Here is a 17,029-nt window from a genome sequence, read left to right as displayed (position 1 = left end):
AATGCAAGTTCTCAAGAACTGGATCTTGTGACGTTCCAGGTTAAATACCTTCCTATTTACTCTCTGATCTCACGTCAGGCTCTTTGAATTCTAACTACGTTCGGATCCATATATCTTTGTGAAGCTGCATGTTCCACACTCATTGTTGTCAGGACCAAATACATGTACAGGCTGAGCGCAAAAGGGGACTCACGCTGTGCACTTTCTGGCATGCATTCAACCACACATTCAAGACCTAGTACCTGAGCAGTGTCAAGTATCTCATGAGTGTTTCATTTATATCCATAAAGATTAAAAACAATTTTCTTTTTTTTATGCAAAATCTCAGTGGAAATCTCATTCATTGATGCATGGGGAAAATGTGAAGGGAAGGACAATTTGTTAGAGGGGCATGGTATTAAAATGGTTAAGAACCACTGGTCTATGGATTCTCTAATAAAGACAACAACTAAAGTTTTAAGAATAATAATGACTTGAGTGTTTGGAGTAATAAAATACCTCTGCTTTGCTCCACTATATTCTACTCAATCTACATCTATCTATCTGTCTATATACCTATAGGTGTGTGTGTGTGTGTGTGTGTGTGTGTGTGTGTGTGTGTGTGTGTGTGTGTGTGTGTGTGTGTGTGTGTGTGTGTGTGTGTGTGTGTGTATGTATGTATGTATGTATGTATGTATGTATGTATGTATGTATGTATGTATGTATGTATGTATGTATGTATGTCTGTGTGTCTGTCTGTCTGTCTGTGTGTGTGTTTATATATATATATATATATATATATATATATATATATATATATATATATATATATATATATATATATATATATATATATATATATATATATGAAATATAGTAATGAGAGGAAACATGGGATGAAGCAGAAGTTGTCTAATCTTCTATTACTCAAATGTTTCAGTTCTTGCCTTCTATGAGAGTATACAGAATGGGGAGCATAGCAGCTTTAATACTCTTTTATGCAACTTAGTGTTAGGTTGTTGATTAGCTCATTTTGCTGATTAATTGTCATCTCTCCTGCCTGCTTTTGTGCCTAAATTCAATAAATGTATGACCTTATAATATTGTTAAACAGGTTTATTGATATTTGGCAATAATTTATCAAAGGAAGGCAACAGCCGAATGTTACTGTAAAGTAATGAGGTACTTATGCTTCATTCCCATATAACCTCTCTTACCATTTTTGCAATCATATATATATATATATATATATATATATATATATATATATATATATATATATATATATATATATATATATATATATATATAGACACACACACACACACACACACACACACACACACACACACACAATAAAATTCCCTTAATCCAATGCCTTGAAATTTAAATTGTCCTACAGTCCAATTCTTTTAAGTGGGTGGCAAAAATTCTGAAAAATTTAAACTAACATATTTCCTACTTCTTAACCTTATATGTAATGCTTATTTTCTAATACTTTTACTATTACATTGTGTCAGTTAATACAATTCAGGAGGAAACACAAAGTATAATCATGCAAACACAACCACTGCAAACAAACCAGTGCTCAGTTGTATGACAAACATGTTGGCCCAATGTGTTTCAAGGCAGATAACTTTTCATAAAACTTGACCTTACACTGCAATGCTTGTTCTCATAACAGACACAATGCAAGGATGACAGTGACCAGGAATAGAACATTTATCATGATTTTGTTTGCTTTGAAGATGAGTGAAGAAAGCCTTTGATGCCACACTTCTCATGTTTTAAAACTGATTTCTATTAAGTTTCTTGTGTTAAAGATTTTTGTTATTCACACTTTCCTGTGTTTCAATAAACTTTTTATTAACAATTACTTTATTTACCACCATTATCCCAGTGACACGTATCAGTCTTTTGCCATAAATACAGTGGTACCGATGTATTCATGAGAATTTTTAATAGGAAATAATGGAATTTCATGTCTCAATACATATGAAGCTTCAGAATTCTGTATATCATGCACATGTTACCCATGTTGTGGAGGGTACTATCCATACTCTTATTCCTCTGCCATCTGGATTAAGGAATTTCTACTGTACATATATGTAAACTCACATACAACTAGCACCCATTAGGATTCTGTCATGCCAGATTGCTTGAAACAAATGTAAACATTGTTTGGAAACATATTTTGTACATACACTGCTTAAGGCATAGTCAGCTGTAAGTTATTGCTGGTAATAAGCTGTGAGAGAGAATTTCATACAAAACAGAAGGAGAGACAAGAAAAATAATAAACTGGCCATATTTAACACTGATTTCATTATATCAGTTCCTAAATGAGAATTTAATCAAATTAATACAGCACAAAGCTCAATATTTATTTGTGAACTTGAATGAAAATATAAAATATAACAAGGCAAGATGAATATTGTTATGAAAGCATACTCAAGAAAAAATATATATTGGCAAATGCTTCAAGTAATTAGTAGTTAAAAACTATCAAAGAAATTTTTAACAAATACTGAGTGGGATAAAAGCAGTTTGCAGTAGCTGAGCCAGCCACGGTTGTCATTTTTCTGTATTGCAATCACATGTTTTGCTACTGCATATTTATGACATTCATGCATCTATTCTCTGAGGCATTTAAATATCATGAATCAACTTTAGTAATTCTTTGAATTACAACACAAAAACAAAAGTAAGTTCTAAGGAAAAACATGTTTTTAAATCAAATATTGCCATAACAGAGCTGCAGGCAACCTGATGATGGAAACATTGCTCTCATTACAAAGCACTTCAATATGGTTCTCTGTCATTTTCTTCTTCACACAGCTCGTACTTACTTAACTTTCAGTTGGTGGCAGTAACCTTGGTCAATGTGACATGTTAAAACATATTACATCACTTCCACTAGTTATGAAATCTTTAACTTGTGTGCAGCTGTTAACAAAATATCTCATCATGTCATGTGGGTTTAGCTCTATCAGAATAAGGTAATTTGGTACAAGTATATTACGAGTACTTATACTGGTGAATGTACTCAAATACAACAGATGACTCTTAAACTGCAATGCAGTAATGCACCTAAAGGAGAACCACTGCATGACTACTTCAAGTGCTTTAAAATGGCATTCAAGAATTTCCTTGTAAATATTTTTTCTTAAGACCCACTTGCTGTACAAGAATACTGGGTACCTTGACTACAGCTATATGGAGGTTTTCTGTATGCACACAAATTCAATGAATTTCTTGAGATACTGAATCAAAATGCCAATTCAGAAAAGACAGGAAAGGCAGCAGATAAAGTCTTACACAATATAAAACATCCGAATGAAGCTTAAATTTGAAATAGAGAAATAGACAAATCTTATATCTAAATTCTTTGAGAGCATTTGCTAATGCCAATGAGAATATGACACAGACAGAATAAGTGTAATGATTGTGCTTAATAAGATCTTATATCAACATAGATCATTAGTATAAAATACATAGGTTTACTATGCACAGATACAACCCAATAACATATTTCATTGTTCTAGTATGCATAACATTTCACATATTCAAGATCTATAAAACTTTTGTTTACTTATTATTCAGAATAAAATAAAATTATTACACTGTACTTCCAACTGCCATATTTGGCAACTTAACCATCCTCCCTACATTAAGCATTCATAAAAGAACTATTCTACAAGGGAATAATAAATGCTGATATTGTAACACTTATAAAAAGTTTTATATCTTTTTAAACAAAACACAAATTTAGAATTTGGATTATCCATAAGATATCCATGCAAGAGATGCAAAGATATACAACAACCACCATACCCTGCTTTCCACTTAAACAAAAAGTACTGACTATTCATGAAGTATGAAGGTAAAAATTTACAGTTAAATTTCAAGAATCCACACATTCATTCATTCGTCAAAAGAAACTAGCAGTGACATGTTCAAAAGTTCCTACAGCAAGTCAACTGTAGCTGCAAAACTTGAATATATTGAATGTAGCCTGGAATCTTCTACTCTACCTTGCAATGTGACAGGGCAGAGAAGCATCATCAATGACAGCACTGGCACACACCTTGCAGTACCATCCCTTGGCTTATGACTGAAGACAAGCTGAATTCCTTCTTACTTAAATCTGATCCTTATTCAAGCTTATTCAAGCCCTCTTCAGCAACTCCTAGAGAATTCAGGCTTGAGGCAAGGGAGCTGCCTAATGTCGAGATATCTTGATATGAAAACTCAGGGAAAGCCTGAAATATGAATAATAAATATAACTGTGTTGAAATGACATGTGTACATTTTTTCCTTTTATCTCACTGGAAGCACACACACACACACACACACACACACACACACACACACACACACACACACACATAAATGATATGGTTGAAGAGATAGGAAGTTATACAAGTCTGTTTGCTGATGATGATGCAAAGATCATTAAGGAAGTGAAGAATAAGGAGGACTGTGACCTGCTCCAAGAGGACTTGAATAAGATATATGAATGGTAGAAGATGAAAAATGGAGTTTAATGCAAGAAAATGTAGTATATTGGAGTTCAGACAAACCAAAAATTGACCTGTTGGAACCTATAAGCTGGGAGAAGCAAAAATCCAGAAAAGGAACACTGAGAAAGATCTTGGGGTAATAGTAATGGATAATAAGTCACTGGAAAAATTTACAATCTTCTTAAGAGCATAAAAGTGGCATTTTCATACACTGACAAGGATATGATGAAGAAGATTATTGTAACTATGATATGTCCAAGGTTAGAATATGCTGCAGTGATTTGGTCATTGAGTCTGTAGAAGGACATTAAAAAGTTGGAGAGGATACAATAAGCTGCAACCAAATTGGTCCCAAGTTTGACAGACCTCCCTTATGAGGAGAGATTGTTAAGACTGGACCTAATATACCTGGAGCAGAGGAGAACAAGAGGGGATTTGATTGCAATGTTTTGATTGATGGAAGGACTGGAGAAAGATAGTGTGGGACAAGTGAACCATGAGGGGGCACAAGAAGAAATAAAAAAAAAAGGCATATGCAACAGGGACATCAAGAAGCAGTTTTTCATATAGAACTGTTGAAGTTTGGAATGTGTTGGACAGAAAAGTCATTGAAGCAACAATAATACATAATTTCAAGATGAAGCTGGATAAATTTTGGGATAATAGAGATGGGACAACATGACCATAGCTCCCTTCTCCTAAGTCACAACTTGGTAAACACACACACACACACACACAAATGAGTGAGCAAGAGACCATACAGGGAGAGGCAATAGACTTTGAGAAAATAATAGAACAATTAAATGAGGCCAAAATAATGCAAAAGGTGGTAAATGTTAAGACTAATGAATCTCTTGTGAGACAGACACTTGACAAAAAGAAATGTATAATTGTCTTTGGGATTAAGGAAATTAAGGAAATCAACAGAGCAGTCAGAGAGAAAAAGCTGAAAGAGACAGTAAACAAAGTGGTGGGAAAGGTAAAAGAGGAGAGAAGATGTCTGGTTAATGAAGTGGAAGAATACCACATACTAGGGAAATTCACAGGTGAAAGGCACAGAGCCATAAGAATAAATCTTAAATCACAGAAGGAAGCTGAGGAGGCTCTGGTAGGGGCCTGAAGATTAGCTAAAGATGAGGTAACAAAAAACATATGGCTGAGAAGAGACTTTAATGAAAAGGAAAGAGAAGAGCTAATTAAAATGAGGGAGGAAGTAAAGGCAAAAAAAGAGGAGAGATCGGAAGAGCAGGAGATATTCTGTTGGAGGGTGTTGGACATGAAAGTGAGGAAACGGTACCTGAACAGGAGGAAGAACAGGGAAACAAGCTAAGGAGAAAAAAGGGCATTCTGAAGGTAGCTTACACTAACATTAATGGACTCATCTCAGGATTAAGAGAATTAAATGTTTATTTAAATGAGAAAAGTCCAGATATAATGGGTCTCACAGAAATAAAATTATATGATGAGTTAGAAATAAACATTGGGCAAAATCAATACAATTTATGGAAAAGAAGTAGAACACATAAGAAAGGAGGAGGAGTGATGTTTCTAGTTAAGAAAAGCTTAAAGGTGGTTGAAATAGAATATGGAAACAGATTAGCAGAGGCATTAAAAATTGGAGTGGAAAATACACGAGGCAAAAAGAGGCAATACACAATGATGTACGTAGCACCAAAAACCAATACCTGGTCAAACAAAGAAAATGAAATAACGATTTATCATTATTTCATTTTCTCTATCCAGTCCAATGGACTGGATAGAGAAAATGCTAAGTGATGATAAATTGATCATGATGGGAGACTTTAACTGTAAGGAGGTGTGTTGGAAACAGTGGTACACGGAGGGAACAGAATCATCTTGGGGAAATAAATTATTATGGCTGGCAATGGATAAAAGGTGATAAAAGATTTTGAAAAGATGGAGAAACATCAAGGCTAGATCTGTTATTTAGTAAGGAACCAGAAGGAATTGAGAATGTTCACATAGGGCGTCCATTAGCCAAGTGACCATGCTACCATTGAATTCAATATAAATGAGGAAATAGATAATCAAAGGAATGAAGAACACCATGCTGGGAGATTAAACTACTGTAAGGCAGACTCTGATAACATGAGGAAATATTTTTTCAAGAGGAGAGATGGGATATGTTCCATTAGGCTACAGGGGTTCAAGAGAAGTGGGATGAATTTCTTAAAATATATATAAAAAAAGGTGAAAAAAGTTTGTGCCTAAAAAGCAGACAGTAATAGCTGGTAAAAAAGAGTGGTTTAATAAAAGATGCGAAGCAGCAAAAAGGACAAAAGAGGATACATGGAAAAAATGGAGGAAAAGTAAAAGAATTAACCTATGGAATAATTACAAACAAGCAAGAAATTATTACATGAAGATCCTGAGGGATGAACAAAGACAGTTTGAAAAAGATATAATAGACAGGTATAAACATGAGCCCAAACTCTTCTATAGACATGTGAATGGTAAACTGAAAAGCAAAGTGAGTATAGGAAAGCTAATGGTATATGGAGTGGTTTATGAAGACCTGAAAGAGATGGCAAAAGTGATGAATAAGAGCTTTAAGGAAGTTTTTACAAGGGAAAAGGAATTTATAAGACCATTGTGCACACCTGAAAATGGAAAAGTTGAGGAATTTCAAGTAACAGAAGAGGAAATTGATGAAATCACCAAAATGTTAGATGTGAGAAAGGCCACAGGACTGGATGGAGTGTCAGGATGGGTAATAAAAGAATGCAGTAACCAGCTTAATGAAGTAACCAGCTTAATGATAAATTACATACCATCATATGTACCTCTATTAATGAAGGAATAATTCCATAAGTTTGAAAAAGGGCAAACATTGTACCCATATTTAAAGGAGGAGACACATAAGACCCACTAAATTATAGACCGGTTTTGCTTACGAGTGTGGTTGCAAAAATATGTGAAAGGATAATAAAGAACAAATGGACCAAGTTTTTGGAAGATAAGGACATTCTCACAACTTGTCAATTTGGCTTTAGAAAAGGGAGATCTTGTGTCACTAATTTATTATGTTATTATTCAAGAGTGACTGATATCAAGAGAGATGACTGGACAGATTGTATTTATCCAGATTTAAGAAAACCTTTTGATAAAGTGCCACATAATAGATTGCTGTAGAAGATGGAAAAAATAGATGGTGTAAATGGAAAAATGCTGAAATGGATGATTTCCTTAAAAACAGAGAGATGCAAACAGTAATAAGGGACCAGACATCAGTGTGGTCCAGTATTAAGTGGGGTCCCCCAAGGGTCAGTGTAGGCACCAGACATGTTTGCAGTATCTATAAATGATATGGTGGAGAATGTATCCAGCTATGTGAGTCCTTTTGCTGATGATGCAAAACTTATGAGAAGAGTGAAGGGAACTGAAGATTGTAAAGAATTACAGATATAGACAAGGTGTGGGAGTGGAGCAACAGATGGTAAATGGAATTTAACTCTAGTAAGTGTACAAAGATGGAATTTGGAAAAAGTAACAGAAGGTGTAGCTATAACTATAAGATGGGGAATGAAATAATAAATAAGACAACAAGAGAAAAGATCTGGGAGTGATTTTCTCAGAGAATTTATCATTGAAAAAACATATTAACAAGATAACAGGTGAAACTCTCAGTCTACTATGAAATATAAGAGTTGCCTTTGCTTATCTGGATGTAGAAATGATGAGGAAAATAATCACCACAATGATATGTCCAAGATTAGAATACACAGTGGTAATTTGGTCACCACATGAAAAAAGCACATACGAAAGTTGGAAGGAATACAGAGAGCAGCAACAAAGATGATAACAGAATTGCAAGATGTGTCATATGAGGAGCGACTAGCTAGAGTGCAACTCCCAACCTTGGAAAAGAGACAAGAGAGAGGTGACTTGATTGCATTGTACAGATTGCTGAGTGGGATGGAAAAACTAGATAGGGAACATCTCTATATAATGAATGAGAGAGAAACAAGAAGACATGGAAGAAAACTAAAAGTAACCACCTGCAGAACGGACATAAGGAAGTTTAGCTTCCCTCATAGAAGCATAGAGACATGGAATGGACTGGAAGGGGAAATGGTGTGTGCTACAAATATTCATGACTTTAAGGAAAAGTTGGATAAAAATAGTTATGGAGACAGGACAGTATGAGCTTAGCTCCTCTCACATATGTCACAACTAGGTAAATACACACAAGCATACACACCTCATCTTTTCCTCATTTAAACACAAGTGTCTGAGACAACTGACATTAGCCCCTTTTCTGTTCCCTCCTACTTTCTCTATCCTCAATTTCAATCCAAAGCTGGATGTTGCATTTATGTGAGCAATGACTTAACCTGCTCTTATGGCCACTCTCTTTAATCTTCCAAGTTTTCCATCACCTGGCTATGACTACAGAGTCACTCTCAAGCTAAATTTATCTGTGCTGTATACCTCTCACCTAACTCTGACTATAAGAAATTCTTTGACTACCTAACTTCCAAAGTGGAGTGCATTCTGACTCTCTTCCCTTTTGTGGAGATCTCCATTCTTGGAGACTTCAATGTTCACCACCAGCTTTGGTTTTCCTCTCCCTCCACTGACCATCCTGGTTAACTAGCCTTCAACTTTGCTATCCTCCATGACCTACACCAATTGGTGCAACACACTACTCATATTCCTGACTGTCTTGGAGATACTCCCAACATTCTTGACCTTTTCCTAATCTCTATTCCTTCTGTTTATGTTGTTACCCTCTCTTCTCCTTTGGGCTCCTCCGATCACAATCTCATATCTGTATCTTGTCCTATCGCTCCAATCCCTCCTCAGGATCCCCCCTAAACAGAGGTGCCTCTGGTGTTTTGCCTCTGTTAGTTGGGGGATCTGAGGAGGTATTTTACTGATTTTCCTTGGAATGACTATTGCTTTCATGTCAAAGGCCTGTCTCTGTGTGCTAAGTGCATAATGGAGGTGATAGTGTCTGGCATGGAGGTGTACATTCCTCACTTCTTTTCTCAACCTAAACCTCCCAAACCTTGGTTTAACACAGCTTGTTCTTGTGCTATACATGACGAGAGGTGGCCCACAAAAGGTACTTGAGCCTTCCATCACCAGAATCTCATGCTCTTTAAATTTCTGTCGAGAACCATGCCAAGTCTGTTCTTCAATTAGCCAAAAACTCCTTCATTAATAGAGTGTCAAAATCTTTCAAGATTTAACTCCCCTCATGACTTCTGGTATCTAACCAAAAACATTTCCAATAATTTTGCTTCTTCTTTCCCTCCTTTATTTCAATCAGATGGCACCATTGCTATCACATCTATCTCTAAAGCTGAACTCTTCACTCAAACCTTTGTTAAAAACTCTACCTAGGATGGTTCAGGGATTGTTTCTCCCTCTCCTTCACCCTCTGACTACTTCATGCTACCTATTAAAATTCTTCACAATGATGTTTTCCATGCCCTTGTTGGCCTAAACCCTTGGAGGGCTTATGGGGTCCCTCCTATTGTTCTCTGAAACTGCACCTCAGTGCTTGTGCCTTACCTAGTCAAACTCTTTCAATTCTCTGTCAATATCTACCTTTCCTTCTTGCTGGAAGTTTGCCTACATTCAGCCTGTTCCTAAAAAGGCTGACTGTTCTAATCCCTCAGACTACCGTCCTATTACTTTAATTTAGTGCCTAACTAAAGTTCTTGAATCTATCCTCAACAGGAAGATTCTTAAACATCTATCACTACACAACCTTCTATCCGATCACCATTATGGGTTCTGTCAAGGCTGCTCTATTGCTGATCTTCTGGCTTTCCTTACTGAGTCTTGGTCATCCTGTTTTAGAAATTTTGGTGAATCTTTTGCTGTTACCTTAGACATATCAAAAGCTTGATAGAGTTTGGCACAAAGCTTTGATTTCCAAACTACTTTCCTATGGCTTCTATCCTTCTCTCTGTAACTTCATCTTAAGTTTCCTTCTTGACCATTCTATTGCTGCTGTGGTAGACAGTCACCGTTCTTCTAAATCTATTAAGAGTGGTGTTCCTCAGGATTCTGTCCTGTCACTTACTATTTTCCTATTATTCATCAATGATCTTCTAAACCAAACTTCTTGTCCTATCCACTCCTACGCTGATGATACCACCCTGCACTTTTCCATGTCTTTTCATAGATATCCAACCCTTCAGGAAATAAAGAATTCATGCAGGGAAGCCACAGAACACCTGATTTCTGATCTCTCTAAAATCTCTGAATGGGGGAAAAGCAAACTTGCTGTTGTTCAATGCCTCAAAAACTCAATTCCACCATTTATCAACTCAACACAACCTTCCAGACAACTATCCCCTCTTCTTCAATGACATTCAACTGCCCCCCTCCTCTTCTTTTTTTTTTTTCTTATGTAGGAAGGATACTGGCCAAGGGCAACAAAAATCTAATAAAAAAAATGCCCACTGAAATGCCAGTCCCATAAAAGGGTCAAAGCAGTGGTCAAAAATTGGTGAATAAGTGTCTTGAAACCTCCCTCTTGAAGGAATTCAAGTCATAGGAAGGTGGAAATACAGAAGCAGGCAGGGAGTTCCAGAGTTTACCAGAGAAAGGGATGAATGATTGAGAATACTGGTTAACTCTTGCGCTAGAGAGGTGGACAGAATAGGGGTGAGAGAAAGAAGAAAGTCTTGTGCAGTGAGGCCGCGGAAGGAAGGGAGGCATGCAGTTAGCAAGATCAGAAGAGCAGTTGGCATGAAAATAGCGGTAGAAGACAGCTAGATATGCAACACTGCAGCAGTGAGAGAGGGGCTGAAGACAGTCAGTTAGAGGAGAGGAGTTGATGAGACGAAAAGCTTTTGATTCCACCCTGTCTAGAAGAGCAGTATGAGTGGAACCCCCCCCAGACATGTGAAGCATACTCCATACATGGACGGATAAGGCCCTTGTACAGAGTTAGCAGCTGGGGGGGTGAGAAAAACTGGCGGAGACGTCTCAGAACACCTAACTTCATAGAAGCTGTTTTAGCTAGAGATGAGATGTGAAGTTTCCAGTTCAGATTATAAGTAAAGGACAGACCGAGGATGTTCAGTGTAGAAGAGGGGGACAGTTGAGTGTCATTGATGAAGAGGGGATAGTTGTCTGGAAGGCTGTGTTGAGTTGATAGATGGAGGAATTGAGTTTTTGAGGCATTGAACAATACCAAGTTTGCTCTGCCCCAATCAGAAATTTTAGAAAGATCAAAAGTCAGGCATTCTGTGGCTTCCCTGCATGATATGTTTACCTCCTGAAGAGTTGGATGTCTATGAAAAGACGTGGAAAAGTGCAGGGTGGTATCATCAGCATAGGAGTGGATAGGACAGAAAGTTTGGTTTAGAAGATCATTAATGAATAATAAGAAGAGAATGGGTGACAGGACAGAACCCTGAGGAACACCACTGTTAATAGATTTAGGAGAAGAACAGTGACCGTCTACCACAGCAGCAATAGAATGGTCAGAAAGGAAACTTGAGATGAAGTTACAGAGAGAAGGATAGAAACCGTAGGAGGGTAGTATGGAAATCAAAGCTTTGTGCCAGACTCTATCAAAGGCTTTTGATATGTCCAAGGCAACAGCAAAAGTTTCACCAAAGTCTCTAAAAGAGGATGACCAAGACTCAGTAAGGAAAGCCAGAAGATCACCAGTAGAGCGACCTTGACGGAACCCATACTGGCGATCAGATAGAAGGTTGTGAAGTGATAGATGTTTAAGAATCTTCCTGTTGAGGATAGATTCAAAAACTTTAGATAAGCAGGAAATTAAAGCAATAGGACGGTAGTTTGAGGGATTAGAGCGGCCATCCTTTTTAGGAACAGGTTGAATGTAGGCAAACTTCCAGCAAGAAGGAAAGGTAGATGTTGACAGACAGAGCTGAAAGAGTTTGACTAAGCAAGGTGCAAGCACGGAGGCACAGTTTCGGAGAACAATAGGAGGGACCCCATCAGGTCCATAAGCCTTCCGAGGGTTTAGGCCAACAAGGGCATGGAAAACATCATTGTGAAGAATTTTAATACGTGGCATGAAGTAGTCAGAGGGTGGAGGAGAGGGAGGAACAAGCCCAGAATCGTCCAAGGTAAAGTTTTTAGCAAAGGTTTGAGCAAAGAGTTCAGCTTTAGAAATAGATGTGATAGCAGTGGTGCCATCTGGTTGAAGTAGAGGAGGGAAAGAAGAAGAAGCAAAGTTATTGGAGATATTTTTAGCTAGGTGCCAGAAATCACGAGGGGAGTTAGATCTTGAAAGGTTTTGACATTTTCTGTTAATGAAGGAGTTTTTGGCTAGTTGGAGAACAGACTTGGCATGGTTCTGGGCAGAAATATAAAGTGCATGAGATTCTGGTGATGGAAGGCTTAAGTACCTTTTGTTTCCCACCTCTCTATCATGTATAGCACGAGAACAAGCTGTGTTAAACCAAGGTTTAGAAGGTTTAGGACGAGAAAAAGAATGAGGAATGTACGCCTCCATGCCAGACACTATCACCTCTGTTATGCGCTCAGTACACAAAGATGGGTCTCTGACATGGAAGCAGTAGTCATTCCAAGGAAAATCAGCAAAATACTTCCTCAGGTCCCCCCAACTAGCAGAGGCAAAACGCCAGAGGCACCTTTGCTTAGGGGGATCCTGAGGAGGGATTGGAGTGATAGGACAAGATAAAGATATGAGATTGTGATCGGAGAAGCCCAACGGAGAAGAAAGGGTGACAGCATAAGCAGAAGGATTAGAGGTCAGGAAAAGGTCAAGAATGTTGGGCGTATCTCCAAGACGGTCAGGAATACGAGTAGGGTGTTGCACCAATTGCTCTAGGTCATGGAGGATAGCAAAGTTGTAGGCTAGTTCATCAGGATGGTCAGTGAAGGGAGAGGAAAGCCAAAGCTGGTGGTGAACATTGAAGTCTCCAAGAATGGAGATCTCTGCAAAAGGGAAGAGGGTCAGAATGTGCTCCACTTTGGAAGTTAAGTAGTCAAAGAATTTCTTATTGTCAGAGGAGTTAGGTGAGAGGTATACAGCACAGATAAATTTAGTATGAGAATGACTCTGTAGTCGTAGCCAGATGGTGGAAAACTCGGAAGATTCAAGAGCGTGGGCACGAGAGCAGGTTAAGTCATTGCACACATAAACGCAATCCAACGATCCAGCTTTGGATCGAAAATGAGGATAGAGAAAGTAGGAGGGAACAGAAAAGGGGCTAGTGTCAGTTGCCTCAGACACCTGAGTTTCAGTGAGGAAAAGAAGATGAGGTTTAGAAGAGGAGAGGTGGTGTTCTACAGATTGAAAATTAGATCTTAGACCGCGAATGTTGCAGAAGTGAATGAAGAAAAAGTTGAGGGGGGTGTCAAGACACTTAGGGTCGTCGATGGAAAGGTAGTCCGACCTGGGGACATTTATGGTCCCCTCCCCAGATGGGGACTCCGAGGCTGGTGTAGGAGTCGTCATGATTTTAAAATTTTTGAGTGAAGGGTGTGTGTGTTATTAGGTGCTTGTAGTTTTGTGTGAAGGGAGAGAGTTGTCTTTAGAGGGCAGGCTGTGACTGCCCCCTTGTGTTGTGAGACACAAAGGGAAACGTTCAGTGAGGTCACAGCTGGGTTTAATGATAAGTTCACAGCACCCCTTGAACAGTGCTTTAGACCTCACTGGGAGTGATTATCGTTTCGGCAGGTGTCTACTGCCTCCTCCTACACTGAACATCTTTGGTCTGTCCTTTTCTTATAATCTAAACTGGAAACTTCATATCTCATCTCTAGCTAAAACAGCTTCTATAAAGTTAGGCGTTCTGATATGTCTCTGCCAGTTTTTCTCATCCCCCCCCAGCTGCTAACTCTTATCTATCCATGTATGGAGTATGCTTTACATGTCTGGGAGGGGTGCGGTTCCACTCATACTGCTCTTTTAGACAGGGTGGAATCAAAAGCTATTCATCTCATCAATTCCTCTCTTCTAACTGGTTGTCTTCAACCTCTTTCCCATCACTGCAATGTTGCATCTCTAGCTATTTTCACGTTAACTGCTCTTTTGATCTTGCTAACTGGATGCCTCCCCTACTCCTCTGGCCTTGCTGCACAAGACTTTCTTCTTTCTCTTCACCTTTATTCTGTCCACCTCAGTAATGCAAGTTTACCAGTATTCTCAATCATTCATCCCTTTCTCTGGAACTCTGGAATTCCCTGCCTGTTTCTGTATTTCCACCTTCCTATGACTTGAATTCCTTCAAGAGGGAGGTTTCAAGACACTTATCCTTAAACTTTTTACTGCTGTTTCAGATCCTATTTGGGGACTGGCATCTAAATGGGCTTTTTCTTTTTTTTTTTTACTGGATTTTTGTTGCCCTTGGCCTACATAAAAAAAAAAAAATTAATCAATTAATTAATAGGTGAATGACACACACAGAGAGGAAAGATGTGCTTCACTGCTCTCCATGTAAGTTACCTATTATGTAGTAATGCAGGACTGAGTCTGAAATCTCAAAAGTACAATAGTACTGATAAAGGTTTAAGCAATGCTGTGAAATGATTACAAAGTGAAAACAGGATAAGAAAAGGAAGGTAAACAAATCATATGCCTGGCAATGCATTTCAGTGCTGGGTAAGGTGTGAGGAGCTGCTGGCTTCACAGGCTTGGTAATGAAGGAATGATTGACTCAGACAAACAAGGGTACAAATTATCACCATAGCTTCAAAAAGGGAATCCAAGAAAAATCTAATTTGATTTTGTAGATAATGAGGAATTTAAGAGATTGGTATCCAGAGTCAAACACCTGGAAAATTAATTATCAGAAGTAAGATGTGCTGGAGAAAATATTGAGGAGAAATGAAGAATTAGAGGGCAAAATAAATAAATAAAAAAAGAGGAAGAAATGAACAAGATATCAGTGGAGTAGAATGCAATAAAAGCAATGTCCTAGGATATTGGACATAATGTGTTTCAAAATGAGCAGGATATAAGAAAAGTAAAATAGGAAGCTGACATGGTGAAGGAAACAAATAATATCAGAAAAAAATCTTGACATAAAAAAAATAGAACAAACTAGTGAAACTATGTCTGCAAGAAAACATGACACAAGTCAAACCTATGCTAAGATTCTTAAAGAAAAAGAAGAGATTTAGCAGACACAAACAGGAAAAATATATATAAAGAAGGAAATAAATTTTTTTATAAGAAATAACCCCAAGTTTATCAGACACAGTAGATATTAATAAATCTGTTGTGTCCTTTGGCATGAAAGAAGATGTAATTATAAATAAGATTGAAAAAGATAAACATATGCTTGCAAAGGTATCTAAGACTTTAAATGCTATAATTGGAGAAGAAATTTTCAAGGTTTGGAAAGTATGATCCGAAAATAGACTGACCATTCAAGGCTGTACTGCAAAATACCAACAAGGTGGAAACAGTTCTGACAAACATTAGGGAGATAAAAAGAAAATGGAGAACAGAAAAATGTAAATGTTAGCTGATGCTTGAATAAGGAAGATGGTAAAGATGAAAGAATTGAAAGAAAGAAAACAATTATGAAAGGTAAGAGGAAGAAGCACACACAAAGTCTTGGAAATGCAAGTAAAGAAAAAATGCATTTTCAGAATAGAAACCAGGTTTTAAAAAATGTATACAAAAATTTTTTTTTAAATTAAAAATGATGTACACAAATGTTGATGGTTTGGTATCTAAAAGTAAATTAATTTAAAGATAAAATAGAAAAGGACAAACAACAGATTATATACCTCACTGAGACTAAGCTAAAACAGTCATTATCAAATGCTACGTTAGACTTGAATGATTATGAGATATGGAGAAAAGATAGGACACATAAATATGGAGGTGGAGTCTTGATATTGACCAGTAAAGACTTAAAAGTAAAAGAATCTGAGTTTGATATATCAAACAAAGTTGAATTAGTAGCTATTGAGATAGTAACACAAGAAAGAAAAATAATTGTAGCAACATTATATATGCCTCCAAGGACAAGAGCTTGGGAGATAGAAGAGAACGAAAAGTTAGAAGACCTAACTGAGGAAACCATGAGTTATACTTCAAAATATGGAAGACAAATCCAAAAGACCAATATAACTGGGGATTATAACTGTGATATAGACTGGAGTAAATGCAAAGTAAAAAAATTCAGAATAACAGTGGAATAATGGATTACTAGAACTTGTACAAGATCACTTACTAACACAGCATATTATACAATATGCAAGAATGAGGGGCATGGATCAACCATCAACACTAGACTTACTCTTCATAAGAAAAGATAATGAAATGGAAAATATTGTATATCTCCCACTGTTAGGGAAAAGTGATCATCTGGTACTGACAAGGGATTTCATAAGTTCATAGTGGCATATGATATAATAGAAAATTAACTGAAAATACAGCTTAATTATAAGAAAGGAAATTATGACAAACTAAGCAAATATTTTTATTCAATAAGTGGGAAGAACAACTGGATATAAAAAATATAAATTATCAGTACTCAAAGTTTTGTGAAGTTTGCAATGAAGGAGTTTGAAGATATAACCCT

The 17,029-nt window shown here is 37.2% G+C and overlaps 1 protein-coding gene across 1 annotated transcript in view; it reads right to left on the bottom strand.

Annotated features, from left to right (window-relative positions):
- Nucleotides 1-2,342: 2,342 nt before the first annotated feature.
- Nucleotides 2,343-17,029, bottom strand: part of LOC135106742 (RAC serine/threonine-protein kinase-like) — a 181,323-nt gene continuing 166,636 nt past the window's right edge. Inside the window, exon 12 of the mRNA XM_064016010.1 lies at nucleotides 2,343-4,241. The gene's annotated coding sequence lies outside the window, so the exon portion shown is untranslated. The remainder of the gene's footprint in view (nucleotides 4,242-17,029) is intronic.

Source organism: Scylla paramamosain, chromosome 14 (assembly GCF_035594125.1).
Source record: "Scylla paramamosain isolate STU-SP2022 chromosome 14, ASM3559412v1, whole genome shotgun sequence".
Lineage (NCBI taxonomy): Eukaryota > Metazoa > Arthropoda > Malacostraca > Decapoda > Portunidae > Scylla > Scylla paramamosain.
The sequence above is the reverse complement of the archived record's forward strand: the minus strand, read 5'-3'. Positions and strand labels throughout refer to the sequence as shown.